Genomic DNA, 23,513 nt, shown 5'->3' on the forward strand with positions numbered 1-23,513 from the left:
GAGGGGATTTCCAGGACAGTATGCCTGTGGGTTAAAAACCAGGGCAGTCCCAGGGGTCACTTATCTCCAAGGTCATCCTCTGTGTTGACTTGTGTATCTGCTACTTTCCAGACTAGATTCTGCGCTGAGGGAGGGGACTCCCCATCTGCTTCCTGGCTGTCCTGGCCGCTGGGAAGCCTACTAGAACAGGAGGGAAGCCCAGGGACGGTCACACTGGATCTTGAAGTATTTCAGCCAATGCACTTCCCTTCTTCAGAATCCTGTCTCGAGACCATCCCCCTTTTATTGCCAGGTAACAGCTTTGAGTCAGTTATAAAAGAGGCCCCACCTTAGAGAAGGCCAGGACTTTGGACACCTGCTCAACAGGAACACTGCAGGGTAGGTGAAGGGCTCCGAAGAGGGGAGGGCAGAATGCTGGGTCCCTTGGGTAGAGAGGTACAGCATGGCCCAACCCACAGGTGAGCTCACCTGCCCATCCAGTTGAGGGCGTGGCATGGGGCCAGGCCTGGTAGAGGTGGGCAGGAGGAGGGAGAAGAGCAGAGACTTTGGGCTGGGCCAGGCCCAGGCTGCTGTTCCTGAACTGGTCAGCTGGACTCCTTTGGTGCTCCCTGGGCCCGGCCGGGTCTGGGCAGTGCAGGAGCAAGACCATGGTGGGAAAGATGCGGCCCACACTGTTGACACTCTGTGCCGGTGAGTGGCCCTGACCAGTGCCCAGGGGCAGGTGAGACAGGGACTGAGGGCTGAGGGACAAGCTTTCCCATAGCCCCCCAGGAAGGGCTCCTGCAGCACCGTGCGCTCCGCTGGGCAGAACTACGCGTTCTGTGTTTGGGTAGCATTTCCAGGCCAGTGCCTGGTCAGAGTGGTTCTCGTCTGCATATGAGCAAGTAAAATCCCAGCCCATTGCTGGAGTAAGTCTACCTTTTACTATGTCCAAAGTAGATCCTAGGTCAGACACAAGATCTGACCACTGGGGACAGAGTCTTTGAAACCAGGGTCGTCCTGGAAAATCCAGGATGTGAATCTAGACACACTCACAACCTCGAATTTTAACCGCTGCCTTAAAACCAGAGAGAGGCACAATGGTAGGAGTGTCCACCTCTATCACTGAGGGAAACTGAGGCAGAGGGGTGACGTTATTCAACCAACATCATGATCAGTGCATAACCCAGTAGAGGGCCCTTCCCAGAGGCCAAAGCTCTGCAGCTCCCGGTGCTCTGGGCATGGAAAACTCTAAGGGGACACCCCCGATGGAAATCAGACACTTATGGGTCAGTGGTCATATCCAAACCAAGTGCTAAGCAGTGAATTCATTGGGGAGAGTCCCACAGAGCAGGCATGAGTTGGAAGGAGGGCTTGGCATTTGGCACCGCTGCTAGGAAGGAAGCCGACGGAGAGAGGAAGCTAGAGGTGGGAGATTTTAGGGGTACTTCAGTTCAGTGTGTTTAATCATCACCCTGCAATTCAGGAACTGTCGTGGGCTCCCGGGACCCGGTGATCATGGGGACAAGTGGCAGCCATTCCAGGAACCTCCCACGCCCTGGGAAGTGAGCCCAGAAAGCTTCCGTACAGCGCCTTCCTTTGGGCAGACAGGCTGGCCCAGGACCACCTGGGCTACCACGGGCCTCCGCTCCCTCCCTGCCCTACCTCTCAAAAGCCAGCCTGGGGGCCTTTGAGCAGAGAGCCGGCTGGTGCTGGGGAGGGCTGGGTCACGGGAAAGACAAGCTCAGCCAGGACGGCCTGGTTGGCTCCTTCCTCTGCAATGGACTCTCTAGTGAGCACATCACTGTGGGGGCGCCCTAGGCCAGGGAGTCTGGTGGTCAGCTCCAGGTCTCAGGGGGCCACCAGACTCTAGGTCTCAGGGGGCCACCAGACTCCAGGTCTCACGGGGCCACCAGACTCCAGGTCTCAGGGGGCCACCAGACTCCAGTCTCAGGGGGCCACCAGACTCCAGTCTCAGGGGGCCACCAGACTCCAGGTCTCAGGGGGATACCGGACTCCAGGTCTCAGGGGGACACCGGACTCCAGGTCTCAGGGGGCCACCAGACTCCAGTCTCAGGGGGCCACCAGACTCCAGGTCTCAGGTGGATACCGGACTCCAGGTCTCAGGGGGACACCGGACTCCAGGTCTCAGGGGGCCACCAGACTCCAGTCTCAGGGGGCCACCAGACTCCAGGTCTCAGGGGGACACCGGACTCCAGGTCTCAGGGGGACACCAAACTCCAGGTCTCAGGGGGCCACCAGACTCCAGGTCTCAGGGGGACACCGGACTCCAGGTCTCAGGGGGACACCGGACTCCAGGTCTCAGGGGGCCACCAGACTCCAGGTCTCAGGGGGCCACCAGAATCCATGCCAAAGGATCCGATGTGATAAGGTAGAGCCGAGAGACGTGCTTAAGGAACACGTGGGGAGGCTCCGGGAGGCCACTGATCAGCTCTGTCCAGGGCCCGTGAAGACTCTGAAGACCTGACCCCCCCCCCGCACACACACACACACGACCCGCCTTCCGACAACTACGGGAAGCTTCCTGGTCTTCCCCAGTTAATTAGGAAGGTTTAGGGAAGCACTGCTTTACACAGACAGACGGAGGAATCCAGCACTGCGAAGTGTCCCCATGAGAAAAGAAGGCCTTGTCTCCTCCTTCCCCGTAAAAAGCCTCCGTAATCCCACGGTGCTTACGCGGCTAGGTCTTCACAGAGAAGGGAGTCCAAGCTGCTGACGTTCTGAGGCTGGTCAGCCTCCTTCCTGGGCCTCTGTGAGAGGCACAATCCCCAGAAGGACGGGTCTCATGAATGTGCTGCCCCCCAGGCCCACGCTGAAGCCCCGCCATCCGTTGGCTGGCTGGCTTGGGGCGCTCCCTCAGGCATGTCTGAGCCTAGCGTCACCCACGTGTCGGCGCAGTGGCCTGGCCCAGGTTAGGCAGTCCACGGGGCTCTTCTCAGAGCTAGAGTGTCCTGTGCCCAGTGAATCTCAGTCCCCAAAGGTGTGTTTGGGCCAGAGTCAGGGGGTGTCAACGGCAGGTGCCATGGCAAGAGAGGCAGCCTGCCCTCCATCCACACCACGGCCCTGTGTCCTGTGGCCACTCCAATTCCTGGCTCCCCAGGGACTGGGCACTAGCTGCTGGCTCCTGGGCACTAGGAAGAAGCCAGCACTCACAGACGAGGCCCTCTGTCCCTCAGAAGTGCACTCAGGGTTGGTGGTCCCAGTCCGTCCCCAGCTAGTCCAGTCGTAGCCCCGGAGGCAGAGGACATGGGGATGGTCAGTCTAACAGGGGCATGTGTTCAAGTGGGCAGGAGTGGCCCTTTAGGGAGTGGCTGTTAACTCTGGTCATCCATTGTAGTCACCTGGGGAGTAAAATACAGAGGCCAGCCTCCCTAACCCTGTGCAGCCAGATCCAGAGGGAGGTCGGGACTTCTTTCCGACGTTCTAGAAGTTGCCCACGTGGCTCTGGTGTGTGCTCTGGGTTCAGAGCTTCACTCTGGAGCCTGAGGAGAAGTGGGTTAGTGATCAGTTGCTCTCTAAGCTCGGTCTTCCTCGTCCTACCACCTCCCCGAGTGTCTGCCAGCCTCTGGTTGGTGCCTCCTCCAGGAGCCCAGCCGTGCGCACGGTGGCATAGAGACCTCGCTACGGGGCAGGCTGCTGCAGCAGGCCCAGGCTAGGCTCTGGGGTCTGCATTTCTAAGAAGCTCCTGGTGGCGCAGCTGTGGCAGGACCATGGCTGAGAGGCAAGGCTCCAGGAAGGAGCTGTTCCTGTACGCGGGTGTGATCGCACCTTGCCTTGGCCCCGGGACTGCAGCCCAGGGCTCCTGGTGACCCAGCCACACTGCTCGCGGTGAGGTGGGTGGCAGGAATGTTGGGCTGCCGTCTCCTCCTCCTCCCTGCGGTGCTCCCTGTTCCGTCCCCCGCTCCCCTCCACCAGGGGCTCTGCTCCTTCGCGTCTCCTCTGCAGCCTCTTTGGCCTTACCATGGGGTCAGAGCTCCTTGTGCTCAGACCCGACCCTTCCAGCTTCTCTGCATCCACATCCACCCCACGCTCTCCTTGGCACCGGGTGTAGCTGTCTCGCAGATGCCGGCCTTCAGGCGCCACCTCTCTCCTGGGCTGGAGTCCCAGGAGTCCAACAGCCCAACCCAGAGTCCCAAGTCACTTCAGACTCAAACAAAACAAACTCATGTCCTCGGGCCCCTAACCGGGTCCTTCCCAGTGACCTCGGTCCTTAGGCATCACCCAACCCATTCAGGATCAGGGGGCAGAGACCCAAGAGTCACCTGCTATGTTCACTATTGTTCAGGGGGAAAAAAAAGAATTAAAACCATTTTCTATTCCTATCTACAAAACCACCCCAAATGTAGTGGCTGAAAACCATGCAAATCACTTATTTTGCTCACAAATCTACAATTGGGATGGGGCTTGGCAGTTTCAGCCGGGGTGACTTCCCTGAGGTTGGAAAATCCCCTTCCAAGATGGGCACTGGGCGGCTGGCAAGCTGGACTTGACTCTGTTCCCCACTGGGGGGTCTCCACAGGGAACTGGCTTTCTCAGGGCTGTGGCTGGAGTCCAAGAGCCAACTACCCAAGAGGCAGGAAGTGGAAGGCCTAGGCCCAGAACCAGACCCGCCCTACCCTGTGAACACAGCCTGTGGGTCAGTCTCAGACCCCAAGTCAAGAGAGGGGGCTTACCCCTGCCTCTTGAGGGTAAGAGTCTCAAAGAGTCTTGGGACTAGCTTTTGAAATGGCCCGGCCACTCACGGCCCCTGTCTCTCGGCACTGGTCCCAGATGCCCACTGTGCCTGGCGAGGTTCGCTCTCACCGTCTCTGTTCATTTCCTCTGTTTCTTCTCATGTTGTTGCCGATGACTCTTAGGCTTGGACCCAGCCCACTTTTGTGGACTCATGGTGTGACCTTGGAGTCCCTTTGTAGGAGGGTCTGGGGGTGGCAGCCTGTGGCCTGGCTGAAGGGCAGGACTTGCCCTAAGCTGCCGGGGTGGGGCAGGTCTGCCATTTTACCTGTGTCTTTGAGGGAATGGTTGGAGGCTGAAGACTGGGGGATGGGGCTCAGGCCCCGGCCAGGCCCTTGGTGCCGTCCCACACCCTGCCTGTTGGCACCTCTGGGACACACACACCCTTTCCTCCTTGAACTCTGCTCCTCCTAGCTCCTCTCCGCTCCTCCTGTTCCTCCTCCACCCCGGCTGGACGGGCCCTTCTTCCTCCTGAGGCCCCAGCTCTGTTCTCTGTTCAGTGGGTGACTCTTGTGACCAAGGTGGCTTCCCCTCTACTCTGTGACTACTTATTTATTACTGTCTGACTCACCTGAGGGCTGGACACCACTGGGGCAGCCACGCCTCCCTCGTCGGGCAGGGAGCCTGGACACAGGCGCCCAGCCCGTTGCTGGCTAGGTGCTGAGGGACAAGCACCTTCCCTCCGACGCCCCTGGGTGACGGGCGGCTTGCCCTCCCTGCCTCCCTCCTGCTGGTCCCCCTCCCTGTCTCCCCAGGCTGCCTCTGCTCCTCTCCAGGGGTCACATTCTTGGGACACTAGCTTCTCTCCGAGTGTGCCTACCTCACGTCTTTCCCAGGGCTTGGTGGGGGAGGGCTGCAGAGGGGACAGACCCTGTGGGCTGAAGGAGCCCTGTTGTGCCCCTCCCTTGCAGCTGGCACCTGTGTCTAGCAGGAGCTGGTGCCCTCATTCTGTATGGGAGTTCCCGCCGGGGGACAGTCCGTGTGTGGAGGGCACATTGGGCGTGGAGGGGACGTCTGGTGGCTCTCTCACCTCCCCTGCTGGGAGTGCTCGGCGGGGGCCTGGGGCCTCCTCCCTGCTGCTCAGTGGGAGTGGTCTTTGCCCAGTCCCTGGAGTGGCCTCTCTGCCCAGGGCACCGATGGTCCCTCCTGGAGCCCTCCTCTTCCTGGGCGCTCCCCTTTCCTCGCCGCCCGGTAACCCGCCCTGGGGAGTCAGGGGCCAGAAACTCCTGGGGAGCACAGCCCTGCCCCAGACTGCCGCTCCTGGTTGGGACCGTCACAAGTTCCCTGGGAGAGGGGCGTGAGTGGTGGATGGGCCACCTCCTCCCAGGGCCAGGCTGGTCCTCCCCATGAGGCCTGCTCCTCTGGCTCCTCCCCATTCCCGGTCTTATCCTTGCTGGGAGCGCCTTCCCGGGAACCTCGGGCCACCCAAGGCTCTCCATCTTAGTTTGGGGACTTAAGGACCTTCAAGGCCCTTAGCAGGCCCCTGGTTTCAGCTTTGTCACCTTCCGGGTCACGAGCTTCTTGACACCAAGGCGGCCCCCAGGTGTCCTGGTCTTCACCTCCTGCTTGGCATCGAGGCCACCAGAGTACTGTGAGGAGCGTGTGGAGAGTAAATTACTCCAGGAAGAGACCCAGGGTGCCGCGGTCCCCAACCCAAGGATGACTGGCACTAACCCTGGGTTTGTTCCGTGGGGGTTGGTGGTGTTGTATGGATGGCTCTGCAGCCGGCTTCACTCCTCATCTACACCACTTTGACACAGTGCACTGAGCCTGGGGCCAGGCCAAGGCCCAGCTCTAGGGAGCCTTCTGTTGGACTCTGCCCCCTTCATACTGCCCCCTTCACACTCATGGGGAGCCCTTGGTTAGGCTGCTGCTGATGGTGACCTCTGGCTGCTTCCCAGGCAGGGACTGTGCCCAGGTTACTCACTCACCAGGACTAATTGGCCCCCAGCTCTGCATAGACAACTTGGGGTTGAGCCAGCAAGTGGGGGGCTCAAGAGAAGTCTGGGGCACGGAGCTGGCACAGAGGGACATGCCACCTGTACACGCAGACCCACATGGTATGAGAGACACACCCACGGGCGATGCGCGCGGCCTGACGCAGTTCAGAAGGGTGGGCTGCAGTGAGGGCCGAGTGGTCCTGGGGGCTTTCTGGGCGGGGGCCAAAGCCAGGACCTAGGAAGAAATTCACTGAATTGATGTAATTTGTGGATCCTAAGGATCCGTGTCGATCAACATCTCAATGGGCTTGTTCAAGCCGCCAGTCCCTGACCCTCTCACTGTCCCTCGCTGCCGGCTTGGGAGCCCCTGGGGACTTCCCACCTGGGATGCAGAACACCTGCCTGCTTCTCCCCGGGGAGCTCTTCTCAGCCAGAGCCTGCGTCTCACCTGGGGCCGCTGGTCCCACCTGGCATCTCCTCCCCAGCTGAGGAAGTGGTTTCTCTGAACAAATGGGTCTTCCTGATGGAGGCCCTGCTGGCCGTTCCCCCAGGGCCCCCTAATGCACTGTGGAGGCCTCAACAGCAGTCTGTCGAGCGTTTCATTATCCTCCTTTGAGGTACTCCTTTCTGCTTGGTCTCAAGAGATAGTTTACTATCTTCTTAACAAACCTTCATTATTTGCAAGCCACCATGGAGGCCTCAAGCTGGACCTCCACTCCCTGCCTCCTCAGGTGGTTAGGTGACTCTTGTTCTGTCTGGGGCACCTGGCACACTCCACAACCCAGGAGTCCTGGGGATCTTCGTTTCCGGTGGCGAGCTCTGAGCTCCCTCAGCCTAGTTCCCTGTGGCTCCTTCCTAGGCTGCCCAGGGCATTGCTGCAGCCCCCCTGCATGCCCAGGGCATTGCTGCAGCCCTCCCTGTGTGCCCAGGGCATTGCTGCAGCCCCCCCCCCACATGCCCAGGGCATTGCTGCAGCCCCCCTGCGTGCCCAGCCTGGGCTGAGCTGGGTGAGGCGCAGTTGCAGGGTGGCAGCTGGAGAGCAGAGCTGGGCCGCGATAAACAGCTGCTCAGTCCCAGCGCCCTCCATCTTTCCTTTCCCAGTGCTGGGAGTGAACCCAGGCCTGGCCCTGGCTGGTGCCAGGCAGGTGCTCTGCCGCCCAGCTGCAGCCCTGCCCTGCAGCAGCCCTGGGTGAGAGGCGTGGTCTCCTACCTTACTGTTGAGGAAACTTCACACAGAGAAGTGAATGAGGCTGAGGAGCGACACAGCCAGGAACAGGAGGAGGATCTGCGGGAGAGTGAGGGGCCTCCTGGAGGAGGCTGCTGGCCAGCCCCCAACCAAGCCCTGCAGCAGGAGGAGCTCAGGCCCTGCTCTGCCAGCTGCCTGCCCTGGGGGGACACGATGGTCATTAGCACCTACCAACTTGGCTCAGCCTGGGAAGGAAGGAGAGAGGGAGCCCAGAGTAGGAAGGAGACTTCTGGAGCAGGAGGGGCGCAGGTGGAGCAGCACCAGACGGGGTCAGGGAGGCGGCTCTGGGCAGTGGGAAGGTGCCCCCACCATCCCCCTACAAGGAAGCAGAAAGTGGGCAGTTGGAAGCTTCTAGGAAGGAATCTCCCCACTTCCCAGTTTTCTAGTCATGGATCACCTGTCCCTCCTGGTGACTTTGGCACATCCCAGTGGGGACAAAAATGTCCCACAGAAGAGAAAGTGAGGGACAGTGGTCCTGAGGCCTGTGGGAAGAAGTGAAAGGAACAGGTGAGGATGGTGGAGAATGTGTCACCGTGACCTCAGAGCAAGGGCAGTGTCTGAGCCCGGGAGGGGCTGAGGTTCCACCAGGCAGATAACCAGGTGGCCTTAGGCACAAGGTTCTCAAGCCTGTCTGGGGCAGTGGGGAGCGTGAGTGAGCCCCAGGGCTGGGACCAGTCCTCTTACACCCTTCTCAGGTTTACAGTCTACCTGCCGCCCTTTTCCTTTTCAAGCTCTTTCTCATCCATTCCTGTCTTCCTTCGCAAATCTATTAGCATAAAAGGATCTAACTCACTGTTGTCACGATCTCTAAGACTGACCTGTTCTCTGGTTACAATCATTAGCAATTGCCAGTCCTTTTGAGAGCTCACCTGGGATGGTGGTGGGTGGTTGTCTTCTGGGATCAACTCCTACCCAGGGGCACCGCGGCAGCAGCCCACGGCCAGGAAAGGAGAGGTGTGTGCTGAGGAGTAGCAGCTCTCATTTGCTGAGCGCCAATTTTGAGTTAGGAACCCCTAAAGGAAATCTGCGTTTCATGTCACTTAATCCCATACAATCCACCCCCAAGTGAGGACCCTGTGGCAAGAGAGCTAAGTCGACTGCCCAAGGTCATGCTTTGAACAGAGAAGGGTCTGGAGCCCTGCGGAGGCCCTGACCCAGAAGCCCTGCACTCAGCTCTCTGCTGCGACTTCCCCAGTGGCCATGGAGGGGGGTGTGATAAGCGCGGTGGGGCGCAGACCAGGGGATACAAGGTCAAAGGGCGCTTCCGAGTTAGAAGAGGGAGGGCCGGGGGAGAAGGTGGCTGCCCTGCGGGAGGCGAGGCTTCCTGCCTCAGCCCTGCGTGTCCTGTATCTGGAGGTGACACCTCTGCCACGTGTGTGAAGCCCGAGAGCCGAGGGGTCCAGACCAGTGGTGGACGCTGCTGCCCCGCGGTTCCCAGCTGCTTCTTGGTTTCCCTCCTGCCAGCAAGAGTCATCCTTGGAGTTTGGTCATGGAATCAATCCTACGTGTGAGCCCATTTCATGTCCACACAGTGTGCCCCAGGGAGATGACCACGTGGTGGGCAGAGCAGGGGCCTGGTCCCCACCATAGGCACATATTAACTATTCGAGGGGGACAGAAGAAGGCAGGTGAAGTTCTGGGACAGGAGGTGGATCCTGTGGTCCCGCCCTCTGGGGCTGCCTGTCAGATGGCCGTGCTGCCTGCTGGCCAGGTGCTGGCTGCCATGGCTGGGTCAGCTGCTAAGCAGAGCACATGGCCTGATGTCCCTGACCCTGTGGCAGGGGTAACAAGTCTCTACTGTCAAGGAAACTGGGAGAATACATGAGAGAACTGCAAGATGCCTACAGGGGGCTGAGCCGCCAAGCTATGGTAAAGCTGGCGCAGGAGTGACAAGCGGAGAGCCCTGGCAGTGTCGTCCTGTGTTCCCCCCTCTGGCTTCTGGCTGGATCCTGACCAGCAGAGATGGAATTGAAAGGCACTCCTGGGAACACCCTCATCCCTTTACTCTCACCACACACATCAGTTAGTAGATGAAGAAGTCCCATGTGAGGCCAGCAATGTGTGTCGAGGTCTCCTGTGACCAGGTACCAGGAAACATGGATGCACGGTCTCTTTTCTCATTTCCCCAACAGCTCTGGGAAGTCAGAACGAAGACTCCTATTTTACTGATGAGAAAATGAGGCTTAGAAAATCTGCGGAGATGGGAGGAGGTGGGGCTGAGGGGGCAGCCAGGCTTGTCCACCGGATGCACCAGACCTTTTTGTGATGCTGCGGGGTGGAGATGCATGGACCAGGCACAGGCGCTGGCCTCCCAGCCCTGGAGGACAGCAGAGGTCCTTGGCCACCATTGCTGTTGTGGCAGCCATTCCCATGGCCATCAGGACAGGAGGGCTGGGCATTCTGGCAGAGGTCCCATGCCGTGCATGGTGACGTCCACGTCATTACCTTTGCATGGCTTTCCTGCTTTCTTTCCAGTCTGGGTGACCGTCAATGCCATCTCTGTGGAAACCCCCACAGGAAATTCTTTGGGCTGCCAGGGGAAAGAGTGCCACCCTTCCGTGCACCTACCACACTTCTGCCCCTGACAGAGAGGGATTGATTCAGTGGGACAAGCTTCTCAGGACTCATTCGGTAAGGCTCCATGAAAGGCCGGAGCATCACGGGGACGGGTATCACCTGACCGTGACCCCTCGGAAGGCCAACAATACAAGGTCTTCTGATACCATCCGCAGAATCAACTGCACCTGCGGGGCGGGGGGGGGGCAGGCAGGAGCAGGTGTGTCAGGTGAAGGACGGCTGGAGTACATCATCTTCATTTTCGAAGTCACCTGTCCTCAGATCTCTCCATTGGCCAGTCTCGCATGACCCGATGGTTCCTGTAGAGTCAGTCCTCTCTTTGATTCGCATACTCCTCACTTGAAGGCCAGGTCATTTGATGGGGCCCTCCCCATTGAAAACCTGTTCCCCCCTCACCCCTGTTCTAGCTACATGGCTCCACACCCTGGTCCCCCGGTACCGTGGCACTGTCTGCACGTGCTCCTCTGCCCCCGTGGCTTGCTTTCACCCCCACAGTCAACTGAGCTCACCCGTGTTTTCACTATTAGCCTTTGGGACCCAGAGGCCCCCCAGCACCCGGGCGGTCTCGCCCTGGCTCTCTCCAAGCCCCCCTGGTCCCTTTGAGTGACACCACCAGGCTTGCCATTTCTCTACTCCTTCACTGGGTGGCTTTATCTAGCCTGCGAGTGGGAGAACACCTGCCTGTCACTGCCCCCAAACCCTCAGCCAGCTGTGCTCGCCACCCCGGGCTGCTGCTGGCCTGCTCTTCCGGGTCATCCTCGGACACGCCAGGCAGCCCCTGTGGAAACGGAGCCAGCAGTTCTTCTTACAGCACCCCCTTTCTCCTGTTTCCTCTTTGGGAAAGGACACCGACCCTGGAGGGCTGCCCCACCCTGATTCTAAACCCTCTCCAACCCTGGGGCCTGCCTCTTCCCTGCTCCACCCCGCCACCTGAGTGTACCACCACGACCTGGTCTGGGGCCAGCACCTTCCACCTGAGTTGTGGGACTGTTTTCTTGGTGGATCCCCTTTCCCCTTCCAATTCATTCTGTACCCCACTTCCTAAAATCTGAGACTCTAGTGCCTTCAAGGTAAGATGCAAGCTCTTCAGCCCCACGCAGGCGTCCCCCAGGGCTGCCTTGGCATGGGCTCCAGAGCTCAGGTCCAGAGCCAGGTGCCCAGCTGGAACCCAGCTCTGCCGCTTCCTGGGCCACGCGGCCTCGGAAGAGGCCTGAGCTCGGGGTGCGCTCTGCCTCACGGGATGCAGCTGGAACCCTAAGATCCACCGCGTGAGGTGTGAGCTGACACACGCCAACTGCCGGGACGCAGCCAACGCGGGGCCGGCACTGCCCAAGGAGCAGCCGCCACTGGCCTCCCCCGCCCCCTCCCTGCCATCCTCCCTCCAACTCCTTCACACTGACCACCTACTGGTCCGTTTGCCCGGACATCCACTGGCTCCTCCCGGCACAGCCAGCCCCAGCCCTCCGCTGGCTAGTTCTCTGTTATTTTTCAGGATTCCTAGCACCTCTCTTAGGAGGCCCCCGAGCTCCACGCCTAGAAGTGATGCCTGTCTTGGGCAGTCCCAGCGCTGGCCTTAGAGGTTGCCTAGTGTGGCTGCCCGCAAGCCCATCACTCGTGGGGAAGAGCCCCCGAGTTACCCACCCCCGAGTGCCAGGAGCCAAGCAGGAGCCAAGCAGGAGCCAAGCAGAGGCTCAGCAAGGCCGAGGCCAAGCGGTCAAAACCCCTGCGCCTGGCTGCCTTGCCTGAGCTACCTGCTGTGCCTTCACTCAGCTCCCTGAGGCAGGCACAAGAGGAAATGGGGTCACAGAGAGGTCAAGCACATGCTCAAGGTCACCCTAGCAGTGAGTGGCAGAACTGGGGTTAGAAGACAAGCAGCCTGGCTGGAATGTCCGGGTCCAGCTCCGCCATGTGCTGTTAGGCCAACAATCAGTTATCAGCACCTAAATGACTTCCAAAGCCAGGAGTCAAGAAAATACAGGGGGCTGGGCCTGTGCTGCACGCTGTCCTCCCAGCAGCTCAGTGGTGAGGCAGGAGTCCCGAGTTCAAAGCCAGCCTCAGCCACTTAGGAAGGCCCTAAGCAACGCAGTGAGACCCTGTCTCTAAATAACAAGGGCTGGGGATGTGGCTCAGGGGTTAAGTGCCCCTGGGTTCAATCCTCAGTATCAAAAAAATAAAAATGAAGTAAAAGAAAACAGAAAAGAAAGTGAGTTGGAAGCCCTGGGTGGTTGCTCAGTAAGCACGGGCCGTCTGACTGAAGGGGAGGAGACAAGGGGCGGGTGATCAGCCAGAGAGGCCCGAGGGATCCCAGAAAGCCCGCTGCCCCACGAGTGCCCCGGGGGCTGAACTGCCCTCCCCTTTCCCAGGGTTCCAGTCCTTCCACTTAAGGTGAATCCTAGACCTCCCAGAGGGACAGGAGCTGAAGGCACCACCAATGGGCACCTGCGCTGGCTCTGGTCCTAGGGGCCTGTGTGTCTGTGCCTCTGGGGTCTCAGGGGAGCCAATCAGGGCCACCAAGGACAGGCCCAGGTCAGGGCCTTGGGGGAGAGGACCAGGTGTCATTTCTTATTCCTCTCAGGAAAGAGTGGTCATCTGGACATTTAAGACCCAAAGCTACATCTTCGGCGAGCTTTATGAGAATCGCGTCAACATATCAAGCAATGTTGGGTAGCCGGACGCCTCCATCACCATCGACCAGCTGACCATGGATGACAACGGCACCTACGAGTGCTCCGTCTCGCTGCTGTCAGACATGGTGGGCATCTCCAAGTCACGCGTCCGCCTGCTGGTCCTGGGTGAGTGCTGCGTCTCTCTCTTGGGTGGTGGGAAGAGGCTGGGGCCAGTAAAAGCACCTGGTGGCAAGGTACTTGGTGATAAGGCAGGGTATTTGGTGGCAAGGTACTTGGTGGTAACTTACCCGTGGTAAGGTAAGCAAGTTTCCCAGTGATGAGGCAAGGTACTTGGTGATAATGCAGGGTATTTGGTACCGTGGTAGGTTCCCCAGGTGAGACGACAGGCAGCAGTGGCTTGCCAGTCTGTCCCAGGGCAGGGCCCACTGCTCCCCCTTTGAAATGAGGACTGCCTGATTTCTCCACAAATGGCAGACTGTTCCAGAGGTCAGAGAAGGAGGGTCTGGAGTGGCCTTCCCACCCGGAGCTCTTCTCCCCACACCAACTCCTCCCTTTCCATGACAAACTCATGAAAGAGAAGAAAAAGAGAAGCCCCCAATCCTGTTGTGACTCAATATGGGACTCTCAGGGCCACGTGGTGACTGAGGTAGTGCGCCTCTCCCTGTCCTAGTGCAGCTCCCAGAGGAAGACCCCACACCACCCTCCCACGCCCGCCCGGCAGACACCACTGTCAGGCTCCGCTACCTTTGGGTTTTGTTTGTTTTCTGTGGTGCTGGGGATGGAACCCAGGGCCTCGCACACGCTAGGCAAGCACTCTGCCACTGAGCCCCAGCTTCAGCCCCTCCGCTACTTTTGAAGACGTTCTGAGACAAGTGACTTATTGGAATGTATGGTTTTGGAAGAGCCCAAAAGATCATCTACTTCAGTATCCTCGGTTTTCAGATGAGACAGAGAGGAAGAAAGCAACTTCTCAAAGCGAGTATTGGAAAAACCTCAGTGGGCGCTGGGGATGTGGCTCAAGCTGTAGTGCGCTCGCCTGGCATGCGTGTGGCCCGGGTTCGATCCTCAGCACCACATACCAACAAAGATGTTGTGTCCACCGAGAACTAAAAAATAAATATTAAAAATTCTCTCTCTCTCTCCTCTCTCACTCTCTCTTAAAAAAAAAAAAGAAAAGAAAAACCTCAGTGGGCACCATGTAGGCCCACTGTGAGGAACAGCCCTACCCCAGCAGGCAGCGACTCGTCAAACCTTTTTCTGTTTAAAAGGTCACTTTTCTGTTTCTTTCCCCTTCACAGCACCTGGCAGTGTTTTATTTCTAACTGCATAAGGGGATGCTTGACTGAAAGCATTTCAGGGAGCCAGACTGCACAGCCACACAAGCTAGTGCTGCGTAGATAACCGCAAAGACCACTCCACCCTCCTCTGTGGGCCGCCTGGGCCAGGCCAGCAGGTCCTCCTGCTCCCTCAGGCTCCAAAGCAGGAGCAACTTGATTCTTCTTTATTCTTCATGCACATTTCTCCTGATCAACACAGATAGACCCACCCAGTCATGGCGTAAACTCTGCCACCTGGATGGACTATGATCATTCAACCTTTTCCTATGGTGCACATCAAGGCGGTTGCCATTTCCCCACAGGGACAACGCTGTCATATAACCCTAGTGCGCGCACACACGGAGATATAGGTATGCTGGGGTTAGTTTAAACAGCTCCAGGTCCTTTCACTCCGTGTCAGGAGCCAGCCTGAGGGTGAAGAACACAGTTCCATCTGAAACACATCACTCAGTGAAATCAATGTTTTGCTTTTAAAAAGAAAGAGATCACTTTGTCCGACCTGCTACGAACAATTCTTGGAAGATTTCTTCCGCAGGGCGGTTGGTTGGCGGAGACTGCCGGCTGCCCGGTGGCCTGCTGTGGGTCCCTGGATCTTGGAGCAGGTGCGCAGCGCCCGCGCGGCCTCTGGCGCCCCCTGGCGTCTGCATTGGGGGTGAGGCGTCCCGCCTCCCAGGGATGCTCAAGATGGCCCGGGAGGCAGAACCGGCGTGCATGTTGCTCAGTGGAGGTCGCCCTGCCTCTGGTGGGAGCCCAATGAGGGCAGGGGCGGCCTGCAGAGGCCAGGGCGTTGTGGAAAGCTCACCTCCTGGGGCTGGCTGCTGCCTTCTTGCCATCATCTCAAATTGGGCTCCTGAGAAATTCAGGATGTGATTTCCAGGCTTTCTCCATCACCCTGGTCTTCAAATGCTCCAGAATCATCATCATCATCATCCCTTGGTTACTCCCCTTCCCCTTTGTCGCGGTTCACGGAGCTACCTGGCCTAGCAGGGCTCTAGGTGCAGCCCCACACTTGGTGGGACTTGGTGGGACTCTGGCCGGCTGGGGCTCCTCCAGGTGTTGGTGCTCTTGCCGGCTCCCCTGTGGCCTGAGGGCCGTGCCTCCTGGTGAAGGCTGCCTGGGAACAAGAGGGAAAGGTCGGGCACCAGAGAGCCCTGTTCTGCACCCCCCTGGAGCTCAAGAGAGAAGCAGCAGGCCTGTCCTGGTTCCTTGGAAATGTCACTTCCTCTTGTCCCCCAGGAACCTCTCATCCCCAAAGTGGGCAAGAAGGCAGCTGTTTCATGGTCTTCGGGTGGCAGCCTCCCTGGGTTCATGCTGCTGCAATCCTGGGGAACTGGGCCGGGATATAGGAGGACTGGATGGGATCCCTCTGCCCCTTAGGTTTAGGGACTGTCCTCCTGGGAGAAGCAATGAGCAAGTGCGTCTGATGTGTTATCCCTCCTCCTCATGCCTGGCTGGCTCCCTGGCGGCTAGGGATGTGGGACACACCCAGCAACACACCTGTTTTCAGAGAGCACTGCAGCTGCTGGCCAGGGCAGGAAGGTGTGTTCTGGACAGCTCTTCCCCGTAACTTCCGGGTGGGGCCCAGATTGGGATGACAATCAATGCTCAGTGACTGTGCACATGGATGGCAGAAGTGGTGGCACTGTTCAACGGCAAGCAAGCCATCCCAGGGGGCGTGTGGATGTGCTCTCCCCCACCCTCAGGCCGCTGCCAGAGGCCTCCAGCAAGCTCCAGCCTTCGCTCACAGAGCCTTCTGTCGGCCTGGCCTGGAGTGCCCCGCCTCTCCACTGGCCCACCCACCTCCACTGTTGGCCTCCTGTACCCCCACTCTCCTTCACGTCCCAGCCGTGTGTGAGTGGGCCTGGCTGTCTGCCTGGAGGCAGTGAGACTGCTTGTCCTTTGCCCCCGGGGTTTCCTGGTGCAGTGTCCAGCACTTTAAGGCAGGCCTGCTGACGCACCCTACACCGTGGCCTGTGAAGGCCACTGGGGGAAAGGCTCCAGGCCCCAGGGAGGCTGTGGGTAGCTGAGGATGTGGGTTGTTGGTGGCCTCTGGGTTTGCAACCTCTTTGCTGGGGCTCCCCTTTCTTATCCCTGCCCCTGTGTCCCTTTGGTCTCAGTGGACACCTCTGGGGCTGCCCAGGGTCCCTCCTATCATCCAGCCAGGGCAGTGATGTGTTTTCTGAGCACAATGCGGGAAGGGGCCAAAGCAAAACCAGAGAACGTCACTGAGAGATCAGAGCTGAAGGGCTCTTGAGAGCCTTTGACCGAGGGGTGGCCAACACCAGGTCCAGGCCACTGCCTGTTTCCACAGGTTTAAAGCATTATTTAAAAAGCAATCACAGTAACGCAGTCCACAGATGTAAAAGCATCGCCTCTGGCCCTCTACGGAGAGGTGTGATGTCCCTAATTTTGCAGATGGGAAGGTGGGGGACCTGAGGGAGTGGGATTTCCCCAACGTGGCAAGGGGTGTGCAGTGGGCGCTGGGTCTGCAGTCAGGAGAACTGGGGGATATCCCAGCTTGCCAGCACCCATGAGAGGTGACCCCTCTGGGCCTCAGTTCCCCATCTTTATGATGGCCACATTGGACTGCCTTCAAAATCCCGTGACTCTGAAGTAGAGAGCACAGGATCCGAGCTGCGGTGCCCCTGCCGGACACCATGCTGGCCACGTCCGTGCTGCCTCTCGGCGGGCAACAGCGGGAGCCCATACTTTGAAGTGAAGTGATCTCCCAGCGTCCCATCTCACCACCGAGCACAGATTCCTCGGCCTGGGAATGAACACGGTCTTGGGGAGGCAGGTGGCGGCCCACCCCATCCAACATGCTCCTTCTCCTTCCCAGTGCCACCCTCCAAGTGCCACCCTCCTGCAGCATTGAGGGAGAGACAGTGATTGGGAACAACATCCAGCTGACCTGCCAGTCAGCAGAGGGCTCCCCAGCCCCGCAGTACAGCTGGAAGAGCTACAGCACCCAGAACCAGGAGCAGCCACTGGTCCCGCCAGGTGAGGGACAGCGGGGGAGGCAAGAGTGGCCGGGAGGAAGGGCTGACCAGTCAGATGCCCTGGAGGGCTGCTCCTCCACTGGGCACTTGTGATTCTGGGGCCTTCCATTCAAGCACTGGTATCTCATAAGGCCTACCTGGCAGGTATTTGTGAGAAATGAAAATGATTCACAGGAAGCACTCAGCAGAAGCACTCAGCAGAAGCACTCAGCAGAAGCATGTGATAAGTGTTGTCTCAGTTTCCTCGTTCCCCATCCTATTCTTCTCCTGTGAAAGCACAAACTGATGGCCACTCTGCGCAGAGGCACTGGTGGGATTTTAATTATGACCTAAAGTGTACATTTGAGGCCCTGAGTCTAAGCTTGTGGCTTCACCCAAGAGGGGAATGTCCTAGTCCCACCTCCTATCTGTATCCCATCCCAGTCCACCCAAGCTCACCACCTGCTCCTCTGCAAAGTCACCACCTGTTTATGGCCCTGCCCCCAGTTTCACCACGTGGGCCACAAGGAAGGAGGCGGGAGGTTTGCTACTGTTGCCAAGAGACCAGCTCTGTGCTGGGCAGCTGGTATTTGACCTTTAAGTCCAGAGAGAAGCTAGGAGGGAAAAAGAGTTCTACAAATATTATACTGCCTTTACCTGGCGCCGACCCGCTGCTCACCCAGTGCTGCACCCTCCTGAAGACAGGGATGACAGGGCCTGAAGGGTCCCTCAGGGAGGCAGGCCTCTGCCGTCGGCCTCAGCACCTTCTGGAAGCCTCACAGGGCACCGGGTCCCAGCCCTTCTGCCTCTCCTGGGAGAGACCTCTCTGTGACCAGGAGCCAAAGCTTAGTTCTCAGGTGATCCCTGGGGGGTCTAGGAGCAAGGCAGGAGGTTGGAGGGAGCAGCTTTGTCCTGCCTCAGTCAGATTGGGTACCTTGTGGGACAGGCAGGGCTGTGAATGGCCGCACCAGTGCCAGATGTTGAGGTCCAGAGGAGAGGCTGTCCCACCCCACCTGCCACGGGCCCGGAACCTGTCCCCATCTTCTTCCTCTGTGTGTCGGTCCGAAACCTCTTCTGACTTTTAAAACACTGCAGCCCACCATGTTGGCATGGCCCCTCCGACCTCCTGCATTCACACAGAATGTCCAACATCAGAGATCGGTCCCTTCTGACTTGGTGCTCAGTGGAAACAAACTAGCAGAGAAAGGAACAGGGATCTGCAACCAGGAAGCCAGGATTTCTCCTCTTGTAGCTGCGAGTCTCTTGCAGCCTCTCTGCCCTTGCTATCCTTATCTGAGAAACGACAAAACCAGGAGGAGCCTAGTCACCTTCCTGGGAGGCTGTGGGCAGGGCTGGAGGAGCTCACCCAGGGGAGACCTCTGAGCACACTTTGTAGCCCATGCCGGTCAGCTGAGTTCCACATCCGGGAAGGAAGAGGATTGAGTATCAGGGAAGGAGGCTGGAATACTTTAGGGAAGGAGGTGGTAAAGGGCAGGGGTGGGTCAGGAAGATCCTGAGCCCCCAGGGTGAGAGGTGGCAGCCAGAGCTCATGGACAAGCCATAGAGGCAGGGGATGGGCAGAAAAGTCAGGCCTTGATAACCCGACACTGGTGTCTGGGGGGACCAGGGCTTCTGGGAGGGTAACTTCTCACAGCAGCAACCAAGTGAAGGTGGGAGGCAATGGCTGTCCCCTTTGTGTACCCCTTAGCCACAAGGTGTCACCACTGCAGCAGAAACGGCAGTTTCCCTGGATGTCAGAACTGATCAGTCCCTTTACAAGGCAGCTTTGGAGCCCCAGCTCCTTCACAAAGGCAGACCCACAGAGTGGTTGTGCCCGGCTCACTGCAGAGCAGCTGTGCCCCACGCTGCCCCACCCACCAGGTACCGTCTGCAGGGCGCTGTGTGCGCCTGGCCTTAGACGGAGTGTCACCTTGTCAAGCTTCAGGTCTAAGCTTACCCAGGGTCTGGGAGCACTTCCCACAGTGTTTCTCCCCACAGCGTGTTCCCCTCTTAACAAGATCCAGTGCACTGAGGAAATGGGACCACTGGTGCCATAAACCCTTATCAGAGATTCCCAGGGCTCGCTAGCACCCGGGGACGTGGAGAGCTGTGCCTTAGGGAGCGCATTAACGCCTGCCCAGAGACACCTAAGCTCGCTTTGCTCATGGACCCCCTTGCCAGGACCAGAAGTGTTATTCTGGAACACGCAGTTGGGATTCCAGGGCAGAAAGAGCAGCCTCTGAGAGAATCCAGGGGTCAGTGCCCCAGTGTGCAGGGAGGAATTAGAAGAAAGTACTGCATTTGTGAAAAGATTGGAGGAAAGCAGCCCTAGGCCATGTGGTGAGGTATGGGGCCTGGTGGCGCCCACTCCTGCAAGGCTTCCTCCAACCCTTCAGAACACATGAAACCTCTCGCTCTTGGCTCCAACAGCGCCATTGGGATTTTGTTCTGTGTTTTCTCCTCTGTGGACAGAATAGGCCAAAGGACAAGGGCCCTCCTTAGCTGTGGTCAGCTTGTACACTCCAGGTTAAACCAGCTGGAGGGACAGCTTTGGGTCCCTTGCACATCCTCATAATGGGCATGCGTGGCTTTCATAGTGTGAACTTTGAAGGACAGTTGTGGTGTTCTCCAGGGAGTTCGAGACCTGAACAGGACTTTTGTGTCTAGGACCTGGAGATGGGCGCCCTTGTTCCACCCACCGCACAAAACTGTTGGAGGGCTGAGCACGTGGAGGGTTCTGTGCACTGTGTGGCACATCCAGACAGGAAAGGCGCTGGGGAGAGACCAGAGGCTGCCAGGCGGGGCTTCCCCCTGGGGAAGGGGCAGGAGATGAAGCCAGGTGGTGGACAGGCCAGGCCTATAACCTGTCACCAGGAGAGAAGCTGGACTTGTTGCTGAAGGTTAGGGGCAGCTCTGGAACAGCGAGGGCAGGACGAGGGCCCAGGAGGGCATGTGACCACCCGGTGGAAGCAGGTGTGGAGGCTGGCTCTGCAGTCAACAAGGAGGCCAGGTCTCCAGCTCCTTCTGAGGCTGCCGTTGCTCCCTCACTCAGGATGGTGTCTTCACTCCACTTCCCAGCTGAGGCTCAGAGAGGCTGGCTCCCTGGAGCCATGGGGGTAAGAGAGCCTAGCCAGAGCCTGCCTCCTCCCCAGCCAACACCACACGCCCACACCCCACACCCCACACCCGTACCCCCACACCCCCACACCCTCACCTCACACCTCTACACACCCCCACACTCCACACCCCCACACCCTCACCTCACCCCCACACCCCACCCCCACACCCCCACACCCCTACACACCCCCACACCCCACCCCCACCCCCACACACCCATACCCACACCCCACTCCCCCCAGCGCAGGCGCACACCCTTGGGGCAGACACCTGTGCTCAGCCTGGCCTTCCGAGCTAGGTCTCCGGTGGTGAGCAGCCTTCCAGCCGTGAAGCACCCTCCGAGCCCTGCTCCTGTGCTTCCCTGGAGCCCTCAGGACACACCAGGCCACATTCACCAGCAGCACCTCATGTCCCGCCCACGAGCTGCGGGGCAGGTGTGGCCAGCTCTGACCATGGTGGGGAATCAGGCCCAAGGGAGCCACAGGGCCTGCCGAGGACGCAGGGCTAACAAGCCGCGTGCCACTGAGCCACCGTGGCTTGGGCTCCAGCCATGGAGGTGGAGATTCCCCTGCCCAGAGCAAGCGGCTGCTGCAGCTCCGTCCACGGGCCCTGCCTGCCCCGGCCTCACCCTCTGCTGTCCCCTCAGTCTCAGGCCAGACCGTCTTTCTGAAGAACATCTCCACAAACATGTCGGGCTACTACATCTGCACCTCCAGCAACGACGTGGGGACGGCCTTCTGCAGCATCACCGTGGCTGTCAGACCCTGTGAGAGCTGTGGGGCAGGTGGCTGGCCATGGTCCCAACTCAGCTGAGCCCCGGGAGATGAACTGGGACTCCCTTAGAGCCACTCACTGGCAGGGCAGCATGGGGACCTGGCAAGATGCCTCCTGTCCCAGGCCTGCCCTCACCTGGGGGCCAGTGTAGTTCACTGGATCTTTGGAAGTGGAGCCTGAGACTTCAGCACCTGGCATTCTGGAGGGTCCCAGTCCTCTGCCCCAAGAGTCACTCAGGGATCATGGGGCTGTACCCAGGGATAGCTGCCATGGCCCGGGCCCATCTTTTTAGGGTGGGACACTCTTCAGCTAGACACCAGGTCTAGCTCTAGCATGAGCTAGGAGCTGGCGGGACTAACACCCGAGGTCTCAGAGCTTGGGTGACCCAGGGTGTTGAGGTACAGAACCAGGGACCAATCTGTCCCTTCTCTAACCTGAGGAGTGTCCCTGGCCTGACTGGTCATGGTCCTGTAGACTATATCTTTTGAGGGGTGTGGCCAGAAGCCAACAGTGCCACAGGCCCAGAGGCTGGGAGGGACCTGCCCCAGCCCCCTGCACTGCCTGCTGCCCCCTGGCACGAGCCACGTCAGGGGCTGGGGAGTGAGCTACTCTGACCTGTTGCAGCCTCCATGAATGTGGCCCTGTATGCGGGCATTGCTGGGGGCGTGGTGGCAGCCCTCATCATCATCGGCATCATCATTTACTGCTGCTGCTTCCGGGAAAAGGATGACAAGGAGGTGGACAAGGAGGACACGAGGCCGTGAGTGTTGGGCACAGCTGTGGGGGGCCTGGGCAGCCCACTCCTCACAGACATGTCCACCCCCTCTGGGGAACCTACTATGTTGGCACCCCTATTTTGTAGCAGCTCACCCAACAGTCCCAGGGCTGGCTTCTGTGGTCTGTGCTTGGCCGGGGCCAGGCCTGGGCGGGTCCCTGTGCTGCTCCCTAGTGCCTGCAGGTCAGGTCTGTGGCACCTTCCTGCCCACTCCCTGCCTGACCCTCCATGCAGGTCCCTTTGCAGTGGTGGTGGGGTGGTGGGTGTGAAGGCTGCTCTTCTGATAGTCTGCAGGAGCCCAGCTTCCCGGGGCCCAGGTGAGGGACCTTCCCCTCTGTCATCACGGCCTGCAGGAACCAGGCGGCTTACCAGGAGCCATCAGAGCAACTGAGAGAGCTTTCCGGAGGGAGGGAAGAGGAAGACGACTACAGGCACGAAGACCAGAGGAGCTCAGGGCACGAATCCCCTGACCGTGCTGGACAGTGACGGGCCGCTGCAGCTGGGTGCATGGAGGGTTGGGGCACAGCCTCCTGCTTCCTGGCCTCCTTCTTCCCGGCCCGGCCCTGTCCCCCAGCCCAGGCAGTGGTGGGAGCACTTCTTCCCCACGCTTGCTTCTGGGGGCCTGGCTGGAGGAATCCCACCTGTGACCAACCCGCCAACCCACTCCCCTGAAAAATGACCCCTGCCCACTGCCACACTGAGTTCAGGGTCTGCCCCCAGACCTGGACCAGGCCACAGCCTCCAGCGGCTGAAGCTGGCGGGAGCTCCGGCAGGCGTGCACAGCACATGGGCAGCCCTGCTCAGAACTGCCTGAGGACGCCATGCCAGCCCTGCAAGGGAGCCCAGCACCCAGAGGAGCACCCCACAGAGGGTTGCGCTGAGTGCATTTTTGCTGAAAGAGTGAAAGAATAAATGAGTATGCGGAGGACTCCATTGTTCACCTCACTCCTGGGCACACGCCAGCTGGCCTTCAGCCTCCAGCTGTCCCAGCCTCAGCTGGCCTGGAGTAGGAACCCCTGGGGCGCCCGGGCCTCACAGCTCCTGCTTCCCTGGAGTCCCCGCAGCGTGACTGGGAGCCTGTTTGGAAGGGCGGGCCTCCTTTGTGGGTCCTCTCTGATAGGACGGTGTGCCCCACTTGTCAGTAAGTTAACTGAATTGATCTAAAATGAACACCCACGAGCTCATGGATGGCACAGGGCCCCCTCCTCCCCGTGGCTCCTCCCTTGGTGGCTCCCAGAAGGAGTGGCGAGCCCACCTCTGCCTCCCAGCCCACATGGTGCACCTGGTGGAGGCTTGCGAATGCCTCAACCTCGGCCCCCCAGCCCACTGCCCTGCCTGCTGCCTGGGGCCACCCCATGGCTGTTCTCATCCAAGCGCAGTTTACTGTTAAGCAAATATCGATGTCTTGTCT

At 59.3% G+C, this 23,513-nt stretch overlaps 2 long non-coding RNA genes and 1 pseudogene across 3 annotated transcripts in view; 1 reads left to right on the top strand and 2 right to left on the bottom strand.

Annotated features, from left to right (window-relative positions):
- The window catches only part of LOC308640606, a 663,035-nt gene that overhangs the window by 404,373 nt on the left and 235,149 nt on the right, over positions 1-23,513 (bottom strand). The window lies entirely within an intron of this gene.
- On the top strand, positions 648-22,588 carry LOC308640613 (cell surface A33 antigen-like; annotated as a pseudogene). The gene is made up of 7 exons: positions 648-690; positions 10,393-10,548; positions 13,070-13,286; positions 17,312-17,458; positions 21,200-21,319; positions 21,952-22,087; positions 22,456-22,588. The product of its transcript is annotated as a cell surface A33 antigen-like (transcript).
- On the bottom strand, positions 6,625-9,397 carry LOC308640605. The gene is made up of 5 exons (XR_014020310.1): positions 8,787-9,397; positions 8,315-8,399; positions 8,089-8,233; positions 7,882-7,956; positions 6,625-6,906 (listed from the first exon to the last, which is right to left on the bottom strand). It is a non-coding gene; the product is annotated as an uncharacterized lncRNA (long non-coding RNA).

Source organism: Spermophilus citellus, assembly GCF_964194105.1.
Source record: "Spermophilus citellus genome assembly, contig: SCAFFOLD_55, whole genome shotgun sequence".
Taxonomy (NCBI): domain Eukaryota; kingdom Metazoa; phylum Chordata; class Mammalia; order Rodentia; family Sciuridae; genus Spermophilus; species Spermophilus citellus.